Consider the following 21,853-nt stretch of genomic DNA (forward strand, 5'->3'; position numbering starts at 1 on the left):
GATGACTGGAAGAATTATATCAGCCTATGATTGAATGGTGGAGCAGACTTGATGGGCCAAATGGCTTACTTCTGCTCCTATATCTTATGGTCTTATATAAAGGGACTGGAGGGATATGGATCATGTACCAACAACAGAGATTTAGTTTAATTTGGCATTGTGTTTCCCACAGATATTATCTGCCAAAGAGTTTGTTCCTTTGCTATGTTGCTCTCCAGCCCTTGACCTTTCCTACCCATCTGGCTTCACTTATCACCTTCCAGCTAGCCTTCTTCCATCTGTCCATCTTCTTATTCTGCCATCTTCCCCCTTCCTTCTCAGTCCTGATGAAGAGTCTCAGCCTGAAACATTGACTGCTTACTCTCTTCCATAGATGCTGCCTGACTTGCGAAGTTCTTCCAGTGTTCTCAGCGTGTTGTTATGCTGTTCTATGTTTTACATAAGATCGCATCTCATTCTTCTAAACTCCAAAGACCAGAGGCCTAACTTGCTCCACCTTTCTTCCACAGCCCAAAGATTTATCGGTTGGTAGGCTAATTGGTCATTGTAAATTGTCCTGTGATTAAGCGAGGATTAAATCAGGCAACTGCTGGGCAGCGTGGCTTGAAGACTTAATCCATGCTGTATCTCAATAAATAAATAAAATCAGTGTGAATGGAAACAGTCCCTTCAGCCAGTCATGTTCATACTAGACATCAATCATCCACATACTCTATTTTCTCACCTGCATCTCCCTCACTTGCCAATCCTTCCCCTCCTCTGGCCATCCCACCAAACCCAATGCCCTCTGCCAGCCAGAGCAGTTTACAGTGGTCCAATTAACCTATTTCTTTTTTTAGGGCATGCGGAGAAGCACTGGCGTGCAGCGGTTAGTGTACTGCTATTACAGTGTCAGCGACAACAGTTCAATTCTGGCCTTGTCATTAAAGAGTTTGAACGTTTTCCTCGTGAGTTTCCTCTGGCATCTCTGATTTCCTCGCACAAACTGGTGAGTAGGTTAATTGGTCACATGTAATTTGTTGGCACTAGCTCGTCAGATCGGAAGGGCCTGTCACTGTGGTGCATTTCTAAATATATAAACACAGACAGCACCACAGGTCAGGACTGGAGGTATGAAATAACAGACCCAACTCCTGTGCCACTATTTCGGCTTAGTTTATGGCTACTCAAATGTTAACACTCAAAATTACAACGTAATAGCACGAAGGACTATGTGGCTAGGCATAGCTCAAATACCATCTATAAATTTGCTGATGATACAACTATTGTTGGTAGAATCTTAGATGGGACGAGAGGGCATACAGAGCGAGATATACCAGCTAGTTGAGCGGTGTCGCAGCAACAACTTGGCACTCAATGTCAGTAAGACCAAAGAGCTGATTGTGGACTCCAGGAAGGGTAAGACGAGGGAAAATGAACCAACCCTCATACAGAGATCAGAAGTGGAGAGAGTGAGCCATTTCAAATTCTTGGCTGTTAAAATCTCTGAGGATCTAACCTGGACCCAACATATCGATGCAAATGCAACCAAGTCATGACAGCAGCTATATTTCATTAGGAGTTTGAGGAGATTTGGTATGTTACCAAAGACACTCACAAATTTCTACAGATGTACCATGGAGAGCATTCTAACTGGCTGCATCACTGTCTAGTATGGGTGGTGGGGGGTCGGAGGGCTACTGCGCAGGATCAAAATAAGCTGCAGAGAATTGCAAACTTAGTCAGCTCCATCATGGGCACTAGCCTCTGTGGTATCCAGGACATCTTCAAGGAGTAATGCCTCAAAAATCACCCAGGTCATGCCTTATTCTCATTGCTACCATCAGGAAGGAAGTACAGGAGCCTGAAGGCACACATTCAATGATTCAGGAACAGCTTCTTCTCTGCCAACAGATTTCTGAATGGACATTGAACCAATGAAGACCACTTCACTACTTTTTTATTTCCAGTTTTGCACGACTTATTTAACTAATATATATATTTACTGTAACTCACATTTTATTTTACATTGTACTTCTGCTGCAAAGACAACAAATTTCACAACATATGCCGGTGATATTAAACCTGATTTTGATTCTTTGGCAGAGTGGTTGTTCTCTTGCTTGCCAGTCAAGGTCAGTCATAGTCCCGTCTTCAGAGATTCAGGCATTAAAATGTAGGCTGACGACCTAGGGGAGTGCTGCACTGCCTTTCAGATGAGACACTGAACTGAGAGCCTGTCGGCCTTCTCTCGTGGATGCAAAACATTCTAGCCTACTCTGTTGATTCACATATATCAAGGTTCTGTGAAATAAATTTGTCCGGGTGCCATATATCACTACACTGAGGTAATAAAAAGAAAAGTAGAATGCAGCATTTGGTGTTGTGGCTACAGGGAAAGTGCAGTGTAAAATAAAGATCAAAATGACAGTAAGGTGGATTGGGAGGTAAAGAATTTGTCTTGAGCCTATGACAGATTTGTTCAAGACACAAGTAACAGCAGGATAGAAGCTGACCTTTAGCCTGATGATAGATGCTTCTGTATCTTTTAGCCAGCAGGAGAGGGGAGAAGTGAGACTGGGGTGGGGGATGTCATTTATTATGCTTGCTGCTTTTCCAAGTAGTGAGAAGTGAATGGAGTCAGTGGAGGGGGAGTCTGGTTTAAGATGGTGCTGGAGAAACACAGTGATGACTTACTGGCGGCAAGCAAAACTTCTAACTACTGATACACCCTTCTCTGGAAAACAATCAACAGCCTGTGACTTCTCTTTCAGAGCTGAGCTTTAAGCCCCCTGTATGACCTGGCATTTTTCCAACGTGTATGAAGTCTCAGAGGTGCAGGACGGTTGTGGTGTAGCATGTACGTGCTGAATCGGGGCGGTGGAACCCGGGCCTGTGAGTGAGGAGCAAGCCAATGAATGGCCATCACCGGGGCAGAAGATGAACCAATTCAAAATGGCGGATCCAAGGTGAGGCGGAACAGAGATGGGGCAGCGGGGCCCATGCCGAGAGCGAGGAACAAGCTGTTGTTTCACCGATTTGGATGCTACACCAGATTGGAAAGGTTGGGTAAGTAGCAAATCATGGCATTGGGGCCCAACCTAAGAGCATGGTCCGAAGCGGCAGGACCCTGATCCGAGAGTGAGGAATGAGCAGAGATATGACCAATTTAAGCACTGGGCCAGATTGAAAAGATTACGGTGTCGGGGCAGGAGGTGAAAGAAGGGCCAGTGTTCAGCTCACTACTACGCAAAGTTTACTTGTCTCTGCACTGAAATGACTTCCCCCTTCCTTTCTGGTCCTGAAGAAAGGTCTTGGGCTGAAGCATTGACTGTTCATTCCCTCCCACAGATGCTGCCTGACCTGCTGGGTTCCTCCAGCATTTTGTGTGTGTTGCTATAGATTTCCAGCATCTGCAGGCTTTCTTGAGATTTATGATCAGTTTACCAGTTTCTGGTAACATGCTGGAGTAGTGCTACGGCTTCCAATGAAGTCACGGGAATTCTTACATCAAGATTTAGAGATATGTTGAATTAAATTCTCTTCTGGGAGATAGGATGGCAACAGCCTCAGACTGCACTCTCTGCTTGTTACTCACACACTTCTGACTCACAGAAGGATGACCAGTTTTGCCAGTGCTGTTCCTTGTACTGTTTTGAGTTTTAACATTCTGAGCAAGCACAAGCTAAATTGAAACCAATAATTAATTTGAAAGAAACTTAACACTGTACACTGTGGGCTCTTTTGTTGGATTCTCTCAGTTCACTGGTCTGACTAAATGTTCTGCCAGCACATTTTAAACAGTTACTGAAGAATACTAAAGAGATGTCAAAACTTCTGTTATTACGTATGGAGAATTGAGGAAATAAAGGAAAAGTTACTTCTATTTCTGGATGGTTCAAGGACAGGGCCACAGATTTAACATTTGGGGAAAATGTTCACAGCTTCAGAGCTGTGTGTCAGCTATGGCTATAAGCAGCACTGGGGACTGTATTGGCTCCCTTCCTGTTTACCTTGCATACATTCGGCTTTAGATACAGTACTGAGTCATGTCATATGCAGAAATTCTCTGATGACTCAGCAATACGGGTGTATAAAGGGAGGATGGGAGGATGAATATAGAGCCCTGGTAGAGAACTTTGTCAAATGGTGCAAGCTGAATCATCTGAAGCTCAACCTTAGTAAGACAGGGGAGATGGTGATGGACTTTAGGAAGACTAAGCCTGCACAGCTCCCTGTTACTATTGATGGTGAGGACCTACAAGTACCCGGGGTGCTCCTGGATTGCAGACTTGACTGGAGCACCATGACAGAGGCTGTGTACAAGAAAGGCCAGAGTTGCCTCTACTTCCTGAGGAGACTGAGGTCCTTTGGAGTATGCAGGCCTCTCCTTCACATGTTCTACCAGCCTGTTGTCGCCAGTACAGTCTTCTATGTGGTGATGTGCTGGGGCAACGGTATCAACATGAGTGATGCCAACAGGCTTGATAAACTGATTAGAAAGGCTGGCTCTGTTATAGGAGTCAAACTGGACACACTGGAGGCTGTGGTAGAACAAAGGACCCTAAGAAAATCCTGGCAATTCTGGACAATGTTTCTCGCCCTCTGCATGCAATCCTAGCTGAACAGGGGAGCGCTTTAGTAATAGACTAAGGCAACTGTGCTGCTCCAAAGAGCGCTATATGAGATTATTCTTACCTTCGGCCATTAGGCTCTATAATGAGACAACCTATAGATGGGGAAGTGAGGACCCCCTCCTGTTAGACTGTTTGTGGCAACTTTTTTTAAATTCTTTCTACTCTTCTAATATTTGTATATCTGTGCACTAGTAATGTTACTGTGACACTGTAATTTCCTTTGGGATCAATAAAGTATCTATCTGTCTATCTAAAGCTACAAGGTGGATGTGAAACAGAAGAAAGACTGCTCATGCTGGAAGTCCAGAGCAACACACAAAGTGCAGAGGAAGTCAACAGATCTGGTAGCATCTGTGGAGGGAATAGAAAATTCAAGAATTTGTGGTGAGATCCTTCATCAGGACTGGAAAGAAAAAGGGGAGGTTGCAGCTATATAGAGGTGGGGGGAATGGGAGTTGATCAAAAGCTTGCTGGTGATAGGAAGAGTTGATAGGCAGATGAGGGAGGGGAGAGTGAGAATGATGTACAAAGCTGGTAGTTAATAGGTGGTAGTAACAAAGAGCTGAAGAAGATGGAATCTGATAGGAGAGGACAGTTGACCATGGAATAAAGTGAAAGAGGTGAGGAAGGTGGAAGGTGTGTGTGGTGGGCAGATCAAGAGGATGAGGGAAGGAAAAAGCAAAGGGTTGATGGGATAGAGGAAAAAATGGGGACAGGGGTTGGTGACTGGAAGTTAGAGAAACTGGTGCTCATGCCATCTGATGAAGACTACCAAGGCAGAATATGAAGTTCTGTTCTTCACCAAGCCTCCACTTGGTCATGAACAGACACATCAGTGTGAGAATGGGAAAGGGAATTAAAAGGACTGGCCACCGGGAGATGCTGGATGCAATGACAGATGGAAGATAGATGTGAACATACGAGCAATTAGGATCAGGAACTTGTGATTCTAGACGTATCAAAATAGAATCAACCAACACCTTCAGTAGGTACTTGGAGAGGCACTTCAGGTGAATAATTTGGACAACTACAGGGAAAGAAATGGGGAATTGTAATAATGCTGTTAATCTACCAGGTGCTGATATACACTCAATGGCCACTTTATTAAGTACATGAGGTATTTAGTAAATAGCCTCTCAGTGTATTCTTTCCTAGCTGAAACACCACGTTGAAAGCTCTAGATTACTATACACATTCTCACAGATTGGTGAGTAGTTTGCAGAAAACATCTGTTCAATTGGCACGAGTGATCCTAAATTTCCAGTTGGCTACATCTTCAATTCCCCGTCCCACTCTCACTGTCTTTGGCCTCTTAGCCTGTTACAACAAACAACATCATAAACTTAGGCAACCACGTATTGAAGCTCAAATTAAATTGTATTATCAGAGTACATTCGTATATGTCACCACATACAACCCCAAGATTCATTATCCTGCTGGCATACAGCAAATCTATAGAATATTAACTATAACAGGTTCAATGAAAGGTCAACCAGAAGACAACAAACTGTGCAAATGCAAATATAAATAAACAGTAATAAATAACAAGAACATGAGATAACAAGATAAGGAGTCCTTAAAGTGAGATCATTGGTTGTGGGAACATCTCAATGGTTGGGCATGTGAGTGTAGTTATCTCCTTTTGTTGAAGAGCCTGATGTTTGAGGGGTAGTAGCTGTTCTTGAACCTACTAGAGTGAGTCCTGAGGCGCTTGTACCTTCTACCTGATGGCAGCAGCAAAAAAAGAGCATGACCTGGGTGTTGAGGATCTTTGATGATGGATGCTGCTTTCATACAACAGCATTTCATGCAGATGTGCTCAATAGTTAGGAGGGCTTTGTTTGTGAAGGACTGGGCCAAATCCACTACCTTTTGTAGGATTTTCCTTTCAAAGACATTGGTGTTTCCATACCAGGCCATGATGCAGCCAGTCAATACACTCTCCAATACACAGCTATAGAAATTTGTCAGAGCTTTCGATGGCACGCTGAATCTCCGCAGACTCCATGTATCATTTTCCAACGAGGCACATCGCAGCTTTCGGGTCTCAAAACTCAATCAAAATTTTCAGATAACCAGCCTCTCCAGTTTGTATCATTTCTGATGAAAGATCATCCTTAATTTCAAAACATGTAGATTAACAATCTGCATTGTAGCTCACTGTATGTAAATAATCTCAGGAGACGCAACACTAGCCCTTTCACATCTTATGGGTGTGGAAATGGGCCAAACATAAGCAAGCAGGGCTATCTCAGATAGACACCTTGGCTGGCATGCACAAGTTGGGCCAAAGGGCCTTCTATGCTGCTGTCTGTCTCTATCACTCTTCTGTTCTGAGCAATTAGGGATCCAAACCTGAGAGGCAATGATTATTTCACTGAAATGTACTAAGTTCAGCATTCACAATGTCATGGTCCCCACAGAAGAGCCACAGGCATCCAAGTTTCGGTGCTCCAGCTCCCCAGAGTATGGTTAGCTGCCACTGTCCGTTTAAGACTCAGATTGCCAATTATTGCCTGTCATGTTTCTTCATGGAAAGAATGGCTGAGCACTCAGTGCTCAGTGAGTTCTACTTCTAGTACCGCTGTTTGGGATTTTGCCTTTAGATTTCCATAAGACCATAAGATATAGGAGCAGAATTAGGCCATGTGGCCCATTGAGTCTGCTCCCCCATTTCATCATGGCTGATCCAAATTTCCTCTCAGCTCCAGTCTCCTGCCTTCTTCCCATATCCCTTCATGCCCTGACCAATCAAGAAGCTATCAACCTCTGCCTTAAGTACACATAAAGACTTGACCTCCACAGCTGTCTGTATCAAAGAATTCCACAGATTCACTGCTCTCTGACTAAAATTCCTCCTCATCTCCATTCTAAAAGGATGCCCCTCTACTCTGAGGCTGTCCTCTGGTCTTAGACTCTCCCATCACAGGAAACGTCCTCTCCACATCCACTCTATGAAGGCCTTTCACTATTAAATAGATTTCAATGAGGTCACCCCTTATTCTTCTGAATTATAGTGAATACAGACCCAGAGCCATCAAATGTTCTTCATATGATAAGCCATTGAATCCCAGAATCATTTTAATGAACCTCCCTTGAACCCTCTCCAGTTTCAGCACATCCTTTCTAAGATAAGGGGCCCAAACCTATTCACAATACTTCAAGTGAGGCCTCACCAGTGCTTTATAAAGTCTCAACATTACATCCTTGCTTTTATATTCTAGTTCTTGAAATGAACACTAACATCACATTTGCCTTTCTCACCACAGTCTCAACCTGTAAATTAACCTTTGGGGAATCCTGCACAAAGACTCCCAACTCCCCTTGTGCCTCAGATTTTTGTATTTTATCTCCATTTAGAAAATAGTCAACCCTTTCATTTCTTGTTTGTGTGGGCTTGTTTATTTTGAGTCTGATTTAATTCTAGACTTCACTCTGCGGTTGGGTTCATCACCATTCATAGCTCTCTCATTACAACAAGGTATTCTCCTCTGCATGAGATAAGCACAACACAGTTGGGGAACCTCAGTGAAGTGTCTGCACCCAATCCACGGGAGAGGCCCTAAGTGCACACTTATCTGCATCCCACTCCCACTCTGACCATTCAGTCAGATCTACTTGCACTGTGTAATGAGGCCCAATGTAAATTTGTGGATAGTTCCTTATTTTCCATCTGGGAATGCTGGAAGCATTCTGAATTCAATATTTAATGCTACAAACGTAGGTAACTCACTTTCTTGCTCTGGATCAGAAATTATCATTAATGCATGAAGTCATCCATTTGTGAAACTGGCTCAGTTTTTCTCTCTCGAACCTGCTGAGAATGTTCTAAGTCTTACATTTTTGCGTTCCTTTGTGTGGTTGCATAGCAGTTAACGCGACACTATTACAGCTCGGTGCATCGGATTCAGAGTTCAATTCCAATGCTTTCTATAAGGACTTTGTACGTCCTCCCCGTGAACATGTGTGTTTCTTCTGGGAGCTCCGGTTTCCTCCCACAGTCTAAAGATGTACTGCTTGGGGGTTAATTGGTCATTGTAAATTGTCCTGTGATTAGGCTAGTATTAAATAGGTGGGTTTCTGGCCCAATAAGCCACAATGGCCTGTTCTGTGCTGTATCTCTAAATAAAATTAGTACAATAATCTCACTCTCTAACCACCCACATTGCATAGTTTTTGTTCATGATCCTTTGATATAACTCTTCCCATGAATGCATCAATAGGATAAGCTCTCAGATGAAACCCCACTGAACCCCTGGTCTCACCCCAATGAAGTATTTCCTTTGTCCCTTTCCATAGAAGAGTCACACACCCGAAACGTTCATTCTGTTCCTCGGTCCACGGATACCGCCTTACCACCTGAGTATTCGCACATTTTCGGTTTTTATTTCATATTTTGCTATTTTTTATTTCCAGCACCTGCTTCTTTTTGTTTGGATTTCATTTGCAGTTGTAACTGAAATCTATTGACCCTGGGTTACTAATGACGATAGGGGAGAAAGCCAAACAGAAAACAAGGGGGGCCGGCCGGTTTTGTAGATGTGTAGTTAGACATATGCAGTTGTCAGTGTTCTGTCAGAGAAAAGACAGGCCTCCCTTCTATAAAATCCACACACACTCGAAAGCAACAGTCACAATACATCACTGAGAAAGCTGCTTCTCATAGTTCAATGTCAAACATAACCTTGATAGCTATTCCCAGACAACATCTCCTCTTAACAGCAGAGGAAGCACTTTGGTTGGCCAAGACTCTGAGAGACACTTCAGAGAAACTTCATTCAGTGTTCAAGAAGGAGTCTAGCAGCTGGTGAGGTGCAAGGTCGTGCAGTCCGTGAAGACTTCTGACTGTGCTGAGTTAACTCACTTAAACCAAGGAGATGATGCAGGCACTGGCAACGGGATGGAGGAGTCAGTCAGTCAGTATGATTTCTGTTAGAATCTGGAATTCACTGCTTTCATAGAGTCACAGAGCACTACTCCACAGGAACAGGCCCTTCAGCCCTTTTAGTCTCTGCCAGCCTGGTCTTCTGCCTAGTCCCATTTAATTACAAAGACAGGTGTGAAAAAGGGCCCGACGGATCATTGGGGACCCGAGTCACCCCAACCACGTGGGAAATGGTACCGCAGCATAAAAGCCAGGACCAACAGGCTCCAGGATAGCTTCTTCCACCAGACCATCAGACTGATTAACTCATGCTGATTTGTATTTCTATGTTACATTGACTGTTCTATTTATTATAAATTATTATAAATTACTATTATTGCACATTGCACATTTAGACGGAAACGTGTTGTAAAGATTTTTACTCTTCATATACGTGAAGGATGTGAGAAATGAAGGCAATTCAATTCCATACCTCTCTCATCCATTTAACTATTCAAACTCTCTCAATTGTTACAGTTAAACCCACATCCACCACTTGAGCTGACAGCTCATTCCACACTCACACAACCTCTGATTGAAGAATTTTTGCCTCAGATTCTCCTTAAATATTTCACCTTTCACCCTAAACCTATGGCCTTTAGTTCTAGTCTCACCCAACCTGATGAGAAAAAGTTTGCTTGCATTCACCCAATCGGTACCCCTCATAATTGTGAATACCTCTATAACAGAGGCTCCCTAACTGGAATCTATGGATGCCTTGCTGAATGGTATTGGTCCATGGCATAAAAAAGGTTGGGAATGCCTGATCTATAAGATCTCCCCTCATTCTCCTGCACTCCAGTGCATGGGTAGCAGCAAGGGCTCCAACACAACCATCAAAAGCTTAACAGGATATGTACTTGAAAAGGGGGGAGAACAAACAATCCCAGAATTCTTCAAAGGCATTCAAAAATGAACTGGACAGGCCAAGGAACGTTAATTTGGAGGGTTTTGAGGAATTAATAGAGGAATAGAACTGACTGGATTGTCACACAAAGAGCTAGCACAGCCTCTGTCACTGCCAAAATACTTCTATAAGGTGTGAGGAAAGGGCAGAGGAAAAAGGGTTGATTGGATAGAATATTCAGAGCTGCTCAGCAAATTAGGCAAGTATGCCTTCAGCGCCTTCTTCCAGATCATTTATATAAATTGTAAAAGGTTGAGGACACAGCATTGATCCTGTAGTACCTCATTTATTAAATGATGCCAGCCAATGAGATACCCATTAGTAGTTCCTCACTGTTTCCTGTCAACTGATCTATCCATCCATGCCAAATATGTTATGTCAAACATCATTAGCTCTCATTTCCCATAATAATCTTTGATTTCTCACAATAGTCACGGCCTGGTATGGAAACACTAATGCCCAAGAACAGAAAAGCCGACAGAAACTGGTAGACACAGCCCAGCCCATCACAGCTCTCCTCTCCACTGAGCACATCTACAAGGAGCACTGCCACAAGAAAGCAGCATTCATCATCAAGGACCCCACAATCCAGGCCTTGATGTCTTTTCGCTGCTGCCAAAGCCCCACACCGCCAGCTTCAGGAAACAGTTATCCTTCAACCATCTGGCTCCTGAACCAGCGTGGATAACTTCACTCACCCCAACTCTCAACTGACTACACAGTCTATGGACTGACTGTCAAGGACTCTACAGTTTACGTTCTCAGTATTATTTATTTACTTATTTTTTATTGTCACAGTTTATCTTCTTTTGCACAATGGCTGTTTGTCAGTCTTCATTCGTATATATGTTTCATTGATTTTGCTGTATCTTTCTGCTCTACTGTGAATGCGGCAAGAAAATGAATCTCAAGGTAGTATATACATACATACATTGGTAATAAATTAGTACTTTGTACTTGTATATGTACTTTGAAGTTGATGTGTCACCTCATCAAATGCTCCTGTGTGTTTAGTTATAATATATCCACTGGGCCGCCCTTATCTACAGCACTGGCTGCTTCTTCAAAGGACTCGAATGCATTGATCGAACAGGAATTCTTCTCACAAACCTTGATGACTTTGTCTTGATTTTTAATTGCCCTGCAAATAACACCTCTCATAATAACTTCTAACATTTTCCCTGTGACAATGTTAGCCTAAACCAGGGGACGTATGTCTGAGGAAAGCGGAGGAAAGTCCAAGGGGAGATGTTGGAGTTAAGTTGTTTACACACACAGAGTGGTATGTTCTTAAAACACATTGTAGTAGAGGTTGATACAATAGGGAAACTTAGAGACTCTTAGATAGGCAGATGAATGTAAGAAAAATGAAAGGTTATGGGCTGTGTAGGAGGGAAAGATTAGATGGATTTTAACTCTGATTCCCATTCCTGTTCCAACGTGTCAGTCCATGGAGGAGAAACACCTTATATTCCATCTAGGCATCCTCCAACCTGATAGCATGAATATCAAATTCTCCTTCTAGTAAACAAGTTCCACCCCCTCCCCTCCTCTATTCCCCACTCTGACCTTTTACCGCTTCACATCTGCCTATTGCTTCCCCAGGGTCCCCTCCTCCACCTTTTTCTCCTATGGTCCACTTTCCTCTCCTATTAGATTCCTTCTTCTCCAGCCCTTTACCTGTCCCACCCACCTGGCTTCACCTATCACCTTCCAGCTAGCCTCCTTCGCCTCCCCCACATCTTTTTATTCTGGCATCTTCCCCCTTCCTTCTCAGTCATGATGAAGGGTTTTCTCATTCCCGTAGATGCTGCCTGACCTGCTGGGTTTCTACAACGGTTTGTGTGTGTTGCTTTGGTTTTTCCAGCACCTGCAGAATTCATTGTGTTGATGATTGATTACAGAGTAGATTTATTTAGGTTGACACAATATTGAGGGCTGAATGGCCCCTGCTGTGTGGAACTGTTCTATATTCTAAATGTTAGGCTAACTAGTCCATTGTTTCCTACTTTCTGTTTCAGTCCCTATTGAATATAAGAGTTACAATGCTATTTACAAGCAAATGGCATCCTTCCCAATTCTTAGCAGATCAGCTGTGTAACTGTCCACATCATGTTTTTTTTCATCCCCAACTGGCATCACCTGAGTTCTGCTCAGCTGCTGAGGACTGGGGTGAAACGTGGGACTTCTTTTCTTCTCTGAAGCATTATTTGTACGCACAGTTAGAATGATGACATGCCCAAGAGGATGTGAATCTATTATGATTCTATTATGAATCTATTGGCAATCTTTGAGAACCGGAAGAGATATTAAGTTTGAGGAAAAATAATAATCTAAACATCCTTCGCCTTTTGCCTCAACTGTCACAGCAGAGTGTAAAACCTGGCCCTTGAAGTATTTGTACACCATTGTGTCAGAGCAAGATGGCAGAGAAGTGCTAAAGTATTCACTTACACTGATAACTTCCAAGAGGACCTTGTCGTGGTTTGGAGGCTTATGTGCCTCAATGACCTGGAGAGCTATGTTGGCTAGAGTCAGGGCCGTATGCTTTAGGGTCACCCATGCCAAGCAGGTCAAAGGGTAGAGATCAGACTAAGAGAGATCTACTGGTCCTCCAGGTTCAGGGGTTCATCTCAGGGCTAACAACCCTGACTAGTAAAACAAGATTGTTATGGAAACAGCAGTGAAGAATCCTCCCACATCTGAGTGGCCAAGGGCAGAGAGATGGAGGACCTTCACTGCTGCCCTCAACACCAGCAGTAAGTAAGTCACACTGGCATCCCAGGATTAATTTCCAAGCAGAAATTACCCAAACTATGAACAATAAATGATCTGCTGGAGGAAATCAGTAAATTGATCAGCATCTTCACGAGTAAAGGAATCACTGATGTTTCATGCTGATATTTTACAGGACTCCTGTGTCTCCATTATCCAAATTCTGATTTAATCCTTGAAGCCCAAGAGTTAAGCGGCGTCGTGATTGAAGTTTTCATTACTATGTTAAGAGGCATTGATTGCTGAGGAGACAGTGTGTGGAGAGCATGGTATGATAATCACAGTTGGTATTGGTATTGGCTTATTATTGCCACAAGTAATGAGATAAAATGTAAAACTTAGTTTTTCAAGTCATCCAAAACATTGAGGTAGGACACAGAAAAAGCCATAAATAGTGCAGAAATAAGAACAGGAGAAATTCTGCAGATGCTGGAAATCCAGATTAACACACACAAAATACTGGAGGAACTCAGCAGGTCAGGCAGCGTCCATGGAAATGAATAAACAGTCGACTTTTTGGACAGAGACCCTTCTTCAGGACTGGAAAGAAAGGTGGAAGATGCCAGAATAAAAAGGTGGGGGGCGGGGAGGGAGGACAGCTTGGAGGTGATAGGTGAAGCCAGGTGGGTAGGAAAGGTAAAAGGCTGGAGAGGAAGGAATCTGATCGGAGAGTGGACCATAGGAGAAAGGGAAGGAGGAGGATGACCCAGGGGGAAGCGATAGGCAGACGAGAAGAGGTAAGAAGCTAGAGTGTGGAATAGAAGAAGAGGGGAGGGTGGAGGGAATTTTTTTAACTGGAAGGAGAAATCAATATTCATGCCATCTGGGTGGAGACTACCCAGGTGAAATATAAGGTGTTGCTCCTTCATCCTGAGGGTGGCCTCCTCTTGGCACAAGAGGAACCCATGGACTGGCACGTCATAATGGGAATGGGAATTCAATTTAAAATGTCTGGCCACCAGGAAGGTCCGCTTTAAGTGGATGAGCAGAGGTACTCGGAGGTGCAGAATATACTGTTACAGTTTCAGAGAGAAAGAGGCAAAGAACAAGTATAACCATATAACAATTACAGCATGGAACAGGCCATCTTGACCCTTCTAGTCCGTGCCGAACTCTTACTCTCACCTAGTCCCACTGGCCCGCACTCAGTCCATAACCCTCCATTCCTTTCCTGTCCATATACCTATCCAATTTTACTTTAAATGACGATACCGAACCTGCCTCTACTACTTCTACTGGAAGCTCATTCCACACAGCTACCACCCTCTGAGTAAAGGAATTCCCCCTCGTGCTACCCTTAAACTTTTGCCCCCTAACTCTCAACTCATGTCCTCTTGTTTGAATCTCCCCTACTCTCAATGGAAAAAGCCTATCCACGTCAACTCTATCTATCCACCTCATAATTTTAAATACCTCTATCAAGTCCCCTCCTCAACCTTCTACGCTCCAAAGAATAAAGACCTAACTTGTTCAACCTTTCCCTGTAAATTAGGTGCTGAAACCCAGGTAGCATTCTAGTAAATCTTCTCTGTACTCTCTCTATTTTGTTGACATCTTTCCTATAATTCAGTGACCAGAACTGTACACAATACTCCAAATTTGGCCTTACCAATGCCTTGTACAATTTTAACATTACATCCCAACTCCTATACCCAATGCTGTGATTTATAAAGGCCAGCATACCAAAAGCTTTCTTCACCACCCTATCCACATGAGATTCCAGTAGATAGCCAGGGACTTTTCCCCAGGCTGCAAATGGCGAATATGAGGCTGCATTAATTTTAAGGTGATGGAGGAAAGCAAGGGGAGATGTCAGAGGTAAGTGCGTGAAATTTTCTGTCAGGGTGGTAGAGGCATTTCAGAAACAGTTAAATAGGAATATAGATGACAAAAAAATGGAGGGCCATGTGGGAGGGATGGGTTGGGTTGATCATACAGTAGGCCAGCACAACATCATGGGCTGAAGGGCCTGTACTGTAGTATTCTATTTTCTGTCTTCGAAAGTGTAGTGCATAGGTAGCGGGGTGGAGGTACATTGCTACCAAAGTCTATGTAAGGTGCTCCTTCCCTCTGCTCACCTGCAGGTTACGCTTGGGCAAGGTGTAGCACCTGCTTAGCCCCCAATCAGGGTCACATGAAGCCATGATAGCAGGTAGCGGATGATCATATGAAGAGATGGTGCATATCACAGGTGCTGGTTATGCCACCTCTGAGGCCAGGCAGGCAATCTCTGAAGAGTATTGATAATGGCTGGGGTCACCCGTCTTGTAAGACACTGCCCAGAAGGAGGTAATTTTTCTATCAAAAAATTTGCCAAGAACAATCATGGTCATGGAGGACCATGGTTGTCCACATCATAGAACACAGCACCTAATGATGATGATGATGAAAGTGTGGCGCAGATAGATCAAAACGTGCAAGGGCATGACGAGGATGTTTTCAGACGTTTTTATCCTGTGTCTGTTCAGAGGAGGGAGGACAGAGAGTATCTGGGGTGGAAAGATTTTTCACCAAGAAGACCAGAGCCTTGTCATGGTTTGAAGGCTTGCATGCCTCAATGAGCCAGAGAGCTATGTTGGCTGGATTCAGGGCCTAATGCTTTGACTCTTGGCAGGGTCACCCATGCCGAACAGGTCAAAGGGTAGAGGTCAGACTAAGAGTGGTCCACCAGTCCTCCAAGTTTAGGTGTTCAGCTCAGGGTGAATAACCCTGACTGGGCAAAAAAAATGCTATGGGAACAGCAAAGAATCCTTCCATATCTGTGTGTGATAGTAAACCAAGGACAGATAGAGATGGAGGACCTTCATTGTTCCCTGAGCGCCAACGGTGTAGCAGTAGTGAAGTAAGGAAGGGCTTTTGATGGCTCCTGGTCTGAATGTAGTGAGAAGTGTAGACTGAAGATCTTCAGCCTTTCAGAAAGTTAAGAAAGATATAGTCTGTGGAATTTGTGAATTTTAAATATGAGATGCATTTTTTTTGTTGGACATTGGTATTTGTGGCTGGTGGATAAAGCAAATGTACAAAGTGAATCACTAATTAACCATGATCTAATTCAATGGTGGAACAAGTTCGAGAGGCTAAATGGCTTCATTGTCTTTCTATGTATCTGTTGTTCTCCTGTTTTACAGCAGGTCACTCTCAGTCTTCTACAGACTTATTGGATTCAAGGTCAGACATCCCACATATGGTCCAGATGCCCAAGAATGGGTCTCCATTAGTGCTAGATTAAGGTGGACTGGATTATAAACATGCTTTTCATCAACAAGGCAAACGTTCAACAAGAGTCAACCATGCTGCTGAAACCTAAAAGCAACCTATAATTATAAGTTTATTTATCCACAAGCCTTTGACTTGAGCCTTTGTGGAAACTTTCCTGGGACCAGCCTTTATTTGACAGTTCATGTCACATGAACACAAGACGTAGTGGCATCGCGCATGAATGATTTTCATTCTGTGCTGGGTTGGGAAATTAGAGGGCTCTGGTTTTGTTACTGTGCTATTGGCTGTCAAATAGACAGACTCGGACCTCTTCACAGTTTCAAACCGCCTGTCAGATTTGGTCCCAGTCCTGTCATAATAAATAGTGGCTGCACATGTAATTCCGATTAAATTGCCAAGCAAGAAAGAAATCAATTTCAAATTTTTAATATGAGTTTTAATTCCAAACTGAATTCATGGAAAGAAATGATCCAAACATATAATGTACTCAGGATATAGTAGAATAGAGCATACTCTCTAGCATGGGTTACCAATACAGCTACAATTTTATTTTTTTAAATTTTGAGATAGAGTGTGGCCCTCTGAGCCACGCTGCCCAGCAACCCACCTATTTAACCCTAGCCTAATCACAGGATAATTTACAATGACCGATTAATCTACTAACCAGGAAACTGGAGCACCGGAGGAGACCCACACACTTAAGGGAAGAGCATACAAACTTTCTTACAGAGATCACTGGAATTGAACTCGGAGCTCTTGCACGCCCAGCTGTAACAGTGTAGGTTACCTTCTCTCCCAAGTATGACCCCACCTCTAACGGCATTGCTGGCTGGTGCAATTACTGTTAGACTTGCCCAAAATAAGGTGCAGACTCAAAGGAAGATAGGACAAAAACCAACAAGTACAATCCCACAGGACCACAAACGAGAGACTTGATGGGAAAAATACTTCCTCTTAATCTCCTTCATTTGAGGAGGTGCAACAAGAAAGTTCAGATTCAGATTCATTTATTTATCTCACATACACGGAAACATGTTGAGGGAAATGGGTCATTTGCGATAGCAACCACCACAACCTAAGGATGTACTGGGGGCAGCCTGTAAGTGTCACCACACTTTCCAGCACCAGCATACACAAGTAACAACAACAACAGAACACAACAATTAAAAAAACAAGAGCAAAACAAGTCACTTTCTCCCTCCCACCCACTCACACACGGACATTCCTCCAACCCCAGGACAGGCATCTGGATGTTCAGCCTCCAGTGGACTTGCAGTCCCGCAGACAATGGTTCCCCAGCTTCTCCAGTGGACTGTCGGACTCTCAGACCCAGAGTTACAGCCACTGCTCTTCAACTTCTCGACTTCCAACCAATCTTTGGGCTTCCGTCTTCGGTATCAAACCCAGAACTGGCCCACGACAGGATCGCAAAGTCCAGGCGTTGAGATCTGGACTCACCAACTCGTGTACCTAGGGAGTCACCAGCTGTCGTGCTTCCTGCTCACTCAGACATCTGATCCTGGGATTCACCAACCTGGGGAAACTCATTGGTCCTCCTTCACAGATGTCCTTTGTCATGTGTCCAAGTCACTGGTTTTGAGCACAGAGCAGTAAGCTTGGACTCCAGGTGTCCACATTCTGTAAAGCAGAAGCCCAGACTCCGGCCTGATCCATATCCCTGTCCATGAACCCTAATATGACCTCCAACTCCCCCAAAACCCTGCCTGCAAACTTCAGAAATGACTAAGTCTGAGCCACAACCTCAATGGAGACTGCAGCTCCGTGCCACCACATAGAGGAGACTTCTTTTTTAAACCAGCTGAGAAATTGAATATAATAGCAGGAAGGCTCTGCTAGAAATCTGCTAACAGAGATTCATAGGGCTACAGCTAGATAATTCCCTGAAACCTGAGACACAGGTCGACAAAATGATGAAGAGGGCACTTGGCAACAGTAAGAGCAAAGAGTACAAGAGTTGGGATGTCTTGCTATAACTGTAAAGGACATTGGAGAGACCACAAATGGAGTATTATGTCCCATTCTGGCCACAGAGCGATAGGCAGGATGTGATTACATTGGAAAGGGCACAGAGATAATTTGCAAGGATATTACCAGGGCTGGGGGTCGGGGGGGGGGGGGGGGGCTTGAGTTATAAAGAGAGACTGGAGAGGCTGGGGCTGTATCCAGTCCAGTTCAAGAGCCTGGTGGTTGTTGAGTAATAACCTGGTGGTGTGGGACCTAAGGCTCCTGCATCTCCTGCCCAATGGTATTAATAGACAATAGACAAAAGGCGCAGGAGTAGACCATTTGGCCCTTTGAGTCAGCACCGCCAACAATGTGATCATGGCTGATCATCCACAATCAGTACCCCGTCCCTGCCTTCTCCCCATATCCCTTGATATCTTTAAGCTATCTTTAAGAGCTCTATCTAACTCTTTCTTGAAAGCATCCAGAGAACTGGCCTCCACTGCCTTCTCAGGCAGAGCATTCCAGAGATCCACAACTCTCTGGGTGAAAAAGATTTTCCTGGACTCCGTTCTAAATGGCCTACCCTTTATTCTTAAACTGTGGCCTCTGGTTCTGGACTCCCCCACATCGGGAACATGTTTCCTGCCTCTAGTGTGTCCAATCCCTTAATAATCTTATATGTTTCAATCAGATCCCCTCTCATCCTGCTAAATTCCAGTGTATACAAGCCCAGTCGCTCCAATCTTTCAACATATGACAGCCCCACCATCCCAGGAATCAACCTCGTGAACCTACACTGCACTCCCTCAATAGCAAGAATGTCCTTCCTCAAATTTGGAGACCAAAACTGAACACAATACTCCAGGTGTGGTCTCACCAGGGCCCTGTACAACTGCAGAAGGACCTCTTTGCTCCTATACTCAACTCCCCTTGTTATGAAGGCCAACATGCCATTAGCTTTCTTCACTACCTGCTGTACATGCATGCTTACTTTCAGTGGCTGATGAACCAGGACACCTAGATCTCGTTGTACTTCCCCTTTTCCTAACTTGACACCATTCAGATAGTAACCTGCCTTCCTGTTCTTGCCACCAAAGTGGATAACCGCTCATTTATCCACATAAAAAATTGCATCTGCCATGCATCTCCCCACTCACCCAACCTGTCCAAGTCACCCTGCATTCTCCTAACATCCTCCTCATATTTCACACTACTACCCAGCTTTATGTCATCTGCAAATTTGCTAATGTTACTTTTAATCCCTTAATGAGAAGAGAGCATGGCCTGGATAAGGGTCGTTGATGATGGATGCTGATTTTATATCTAATACCCTAGTAAACTAAGAGCCCCAGTATGTATAAAAAACCCAGCATCACAATGCAGAAGAACAGGAAATTTATGTCCATTGTCCTGACCAATACCCATCCCTCAATCAACAGCATTATAATAGAATAATTAGCCTTGGTATTCCTGTTTTGTAGGAGATTGCTATGAGTAACTTAGTTGCTGCAATTGCCAACATTGCCATCGTGACCTTCGGTTGTCAAACTGTGACTAAAACCAGAGGTCATGGGCTAAGGGTGAGAGGTAAAAAGTTTAAGGAAGCATGAGGGGAAACTTCTTCACTCAGAGGTGTGGAACGAGGTGCCAGCACAAGTGGTGCATGCGAGCTCTATTTCAACGTTTAAGAGAAGTTTTGATAGGTATATGGATGGGAGGGGTACGGAGGGCTGTGGTCCTGGTACAGGTCAATGGGAATAGGCAGTTTAAAGGCTTCAGCCTAGACTAGCTGTGCCAGAGGGCCTGTTTCTGTGCTGTACTCTTCTATGACTCAATGCTTTGGAAATATGAAAAGCACACAACTCTCTTTCACATAATGCAATCGCAATATTCAATGGCTCCTCTAAGAAGGGCTTCGGGACCTGATTTTTATCATAGCAACTTTTAAACCAAACTGATATGCATGTATCCCGGAGAGATATATTTTTTCCATTTCAAACCACCTAACGCTGCAAAGGCGAGTGAGTTGTCAAATTCATGAACTCGAGTAATCGGGGGGTGAAATTGCTTTAGTTTTGTGCATGGGCTGCACTGAGGAGGTTCCTACACAAAGGTGAATGGCAGGCTCCCACTCTGACTCCAATATAACTCAGCTACGTGCCCCCCGAGCCATGTCCAGACTGCTGCTGCTTCAGTCCCCTTCCCTGATGGAATTCATCATACTGCACGCTGCTGCCAATTACACAGGAAGCATTGCTTTTACCTCCACAATAACCAGCCGGAGTGGCCTAATGTAGACAAATCACCTTGTGGTTATCATGGATTCACAGACCCCTTCGTCACTATTCATGTCATTGTTGAGCCACGCTGGTCATTAGTGATGAGACTGTACACGTGCAAGTGCAATTAGGTGTGGAATAATGCCTGACATGATAGGATTACAGATTTCTTATTGCAGTCGTGCGTAAAGGGCACAGCTTACTGAGCCAGACCAGCAGAGGTACAATCGAAAACCTTGCCTTGCGAGCTCTGCTCCTCGAATTATCCGCTTGGCTGAAGAACTTTGCAGGAGATTCATCGCTCTCACTGATTTTGCCCCTTTTGTGTTCCGTCAGCCACAATAATCTTTTAATGCACACACAATCTTTCCTGATTGCCTCTGCGGGCATGTGACCAGAAGTGGTTTGAGCTAATCTGATGGCCTCTGCTGCTGTATCTGTTTCATCATCTTGTGCTGATTTCAAATGAATTTCAGAAGTTTATGGCTGAGCAGACTCGATGGGCCAAATGGCCTAATTCTACTCCTGTATCTTATAGTCTTATAGTCTAAGGTTGTGGCATGGGAGTAAGCCATTCAGCCTAGCTGATCCAAGCTCCAACACCATAATGCTCCTGTCAGCATTACCTATGCCTTCTCTCCCCCAGCGCATTTACCTGGCCTCCCACTAAGTGCATCTCAACTTTGGCTTCAGTACTTCAACGTAATCTAAACATTGTTGAGATAAAGAAGCTTCTCCTGAATTCCCCCTTACACACAGGCACAGCCTCTGCATGGGGAAGTATAATTATTTCTTCTACAAAACTATTATTTAATCTCTGGACCAGTTCTCGATTCTGATTCTAATTCAATCATGATCACGCACAGTTGACCAGTAACATGGTGATCACACTGCCTGTGTGAAAGGGCTTGAGTGATCTCTCTCTCTCTCTCTCTCTCACACACACACACACACACACACACACACACACACACACACACACACACACACACACACACACACACACACACACACACACACACACACACACACACACACACACTTTTGAGGGAATTTGAGCTGGACAATTGATGCAGTATTTGGATTTGTGTGTTGTACAGACCCAGGAGCTAGGCAAGATGTCCTGCTATGATTTCAAAGACAAGGCGATCCTGTACTCTACTCA

The 21,853-nt window shown here is 44.0% G+C and overlaps 1 protein-coding gene across 2 annotated transcripts in view; it reads right to left on the reverse strand.

Moving 5' to 3' along the window:
* Nucleotides 1–21,853, reverse strand: part of ccdc85ca (coiled-coil domain containing 85C, a) — a 285,768-nt gene that overhangs the window by 29,146 nt on the left and 234,769 nt on the right. The window lies entirely within an intron of this gene.

Source organism: Hemitrygon akajei, chromosome 3 (genome assembly GCF_048418815.1).
Source record: "Hemitrygon akajei chromosome 3, sHemAka1.3, whole genome shotgun sequence".
NCBI classification, from domain to species: domain Eukaryota; kingdom Metazoa; phylum Chordata; class Chondrichthyes; order Myliobatiformes; family Dasyatidae; genus Hemitrygon; species Hemitrygon akajei.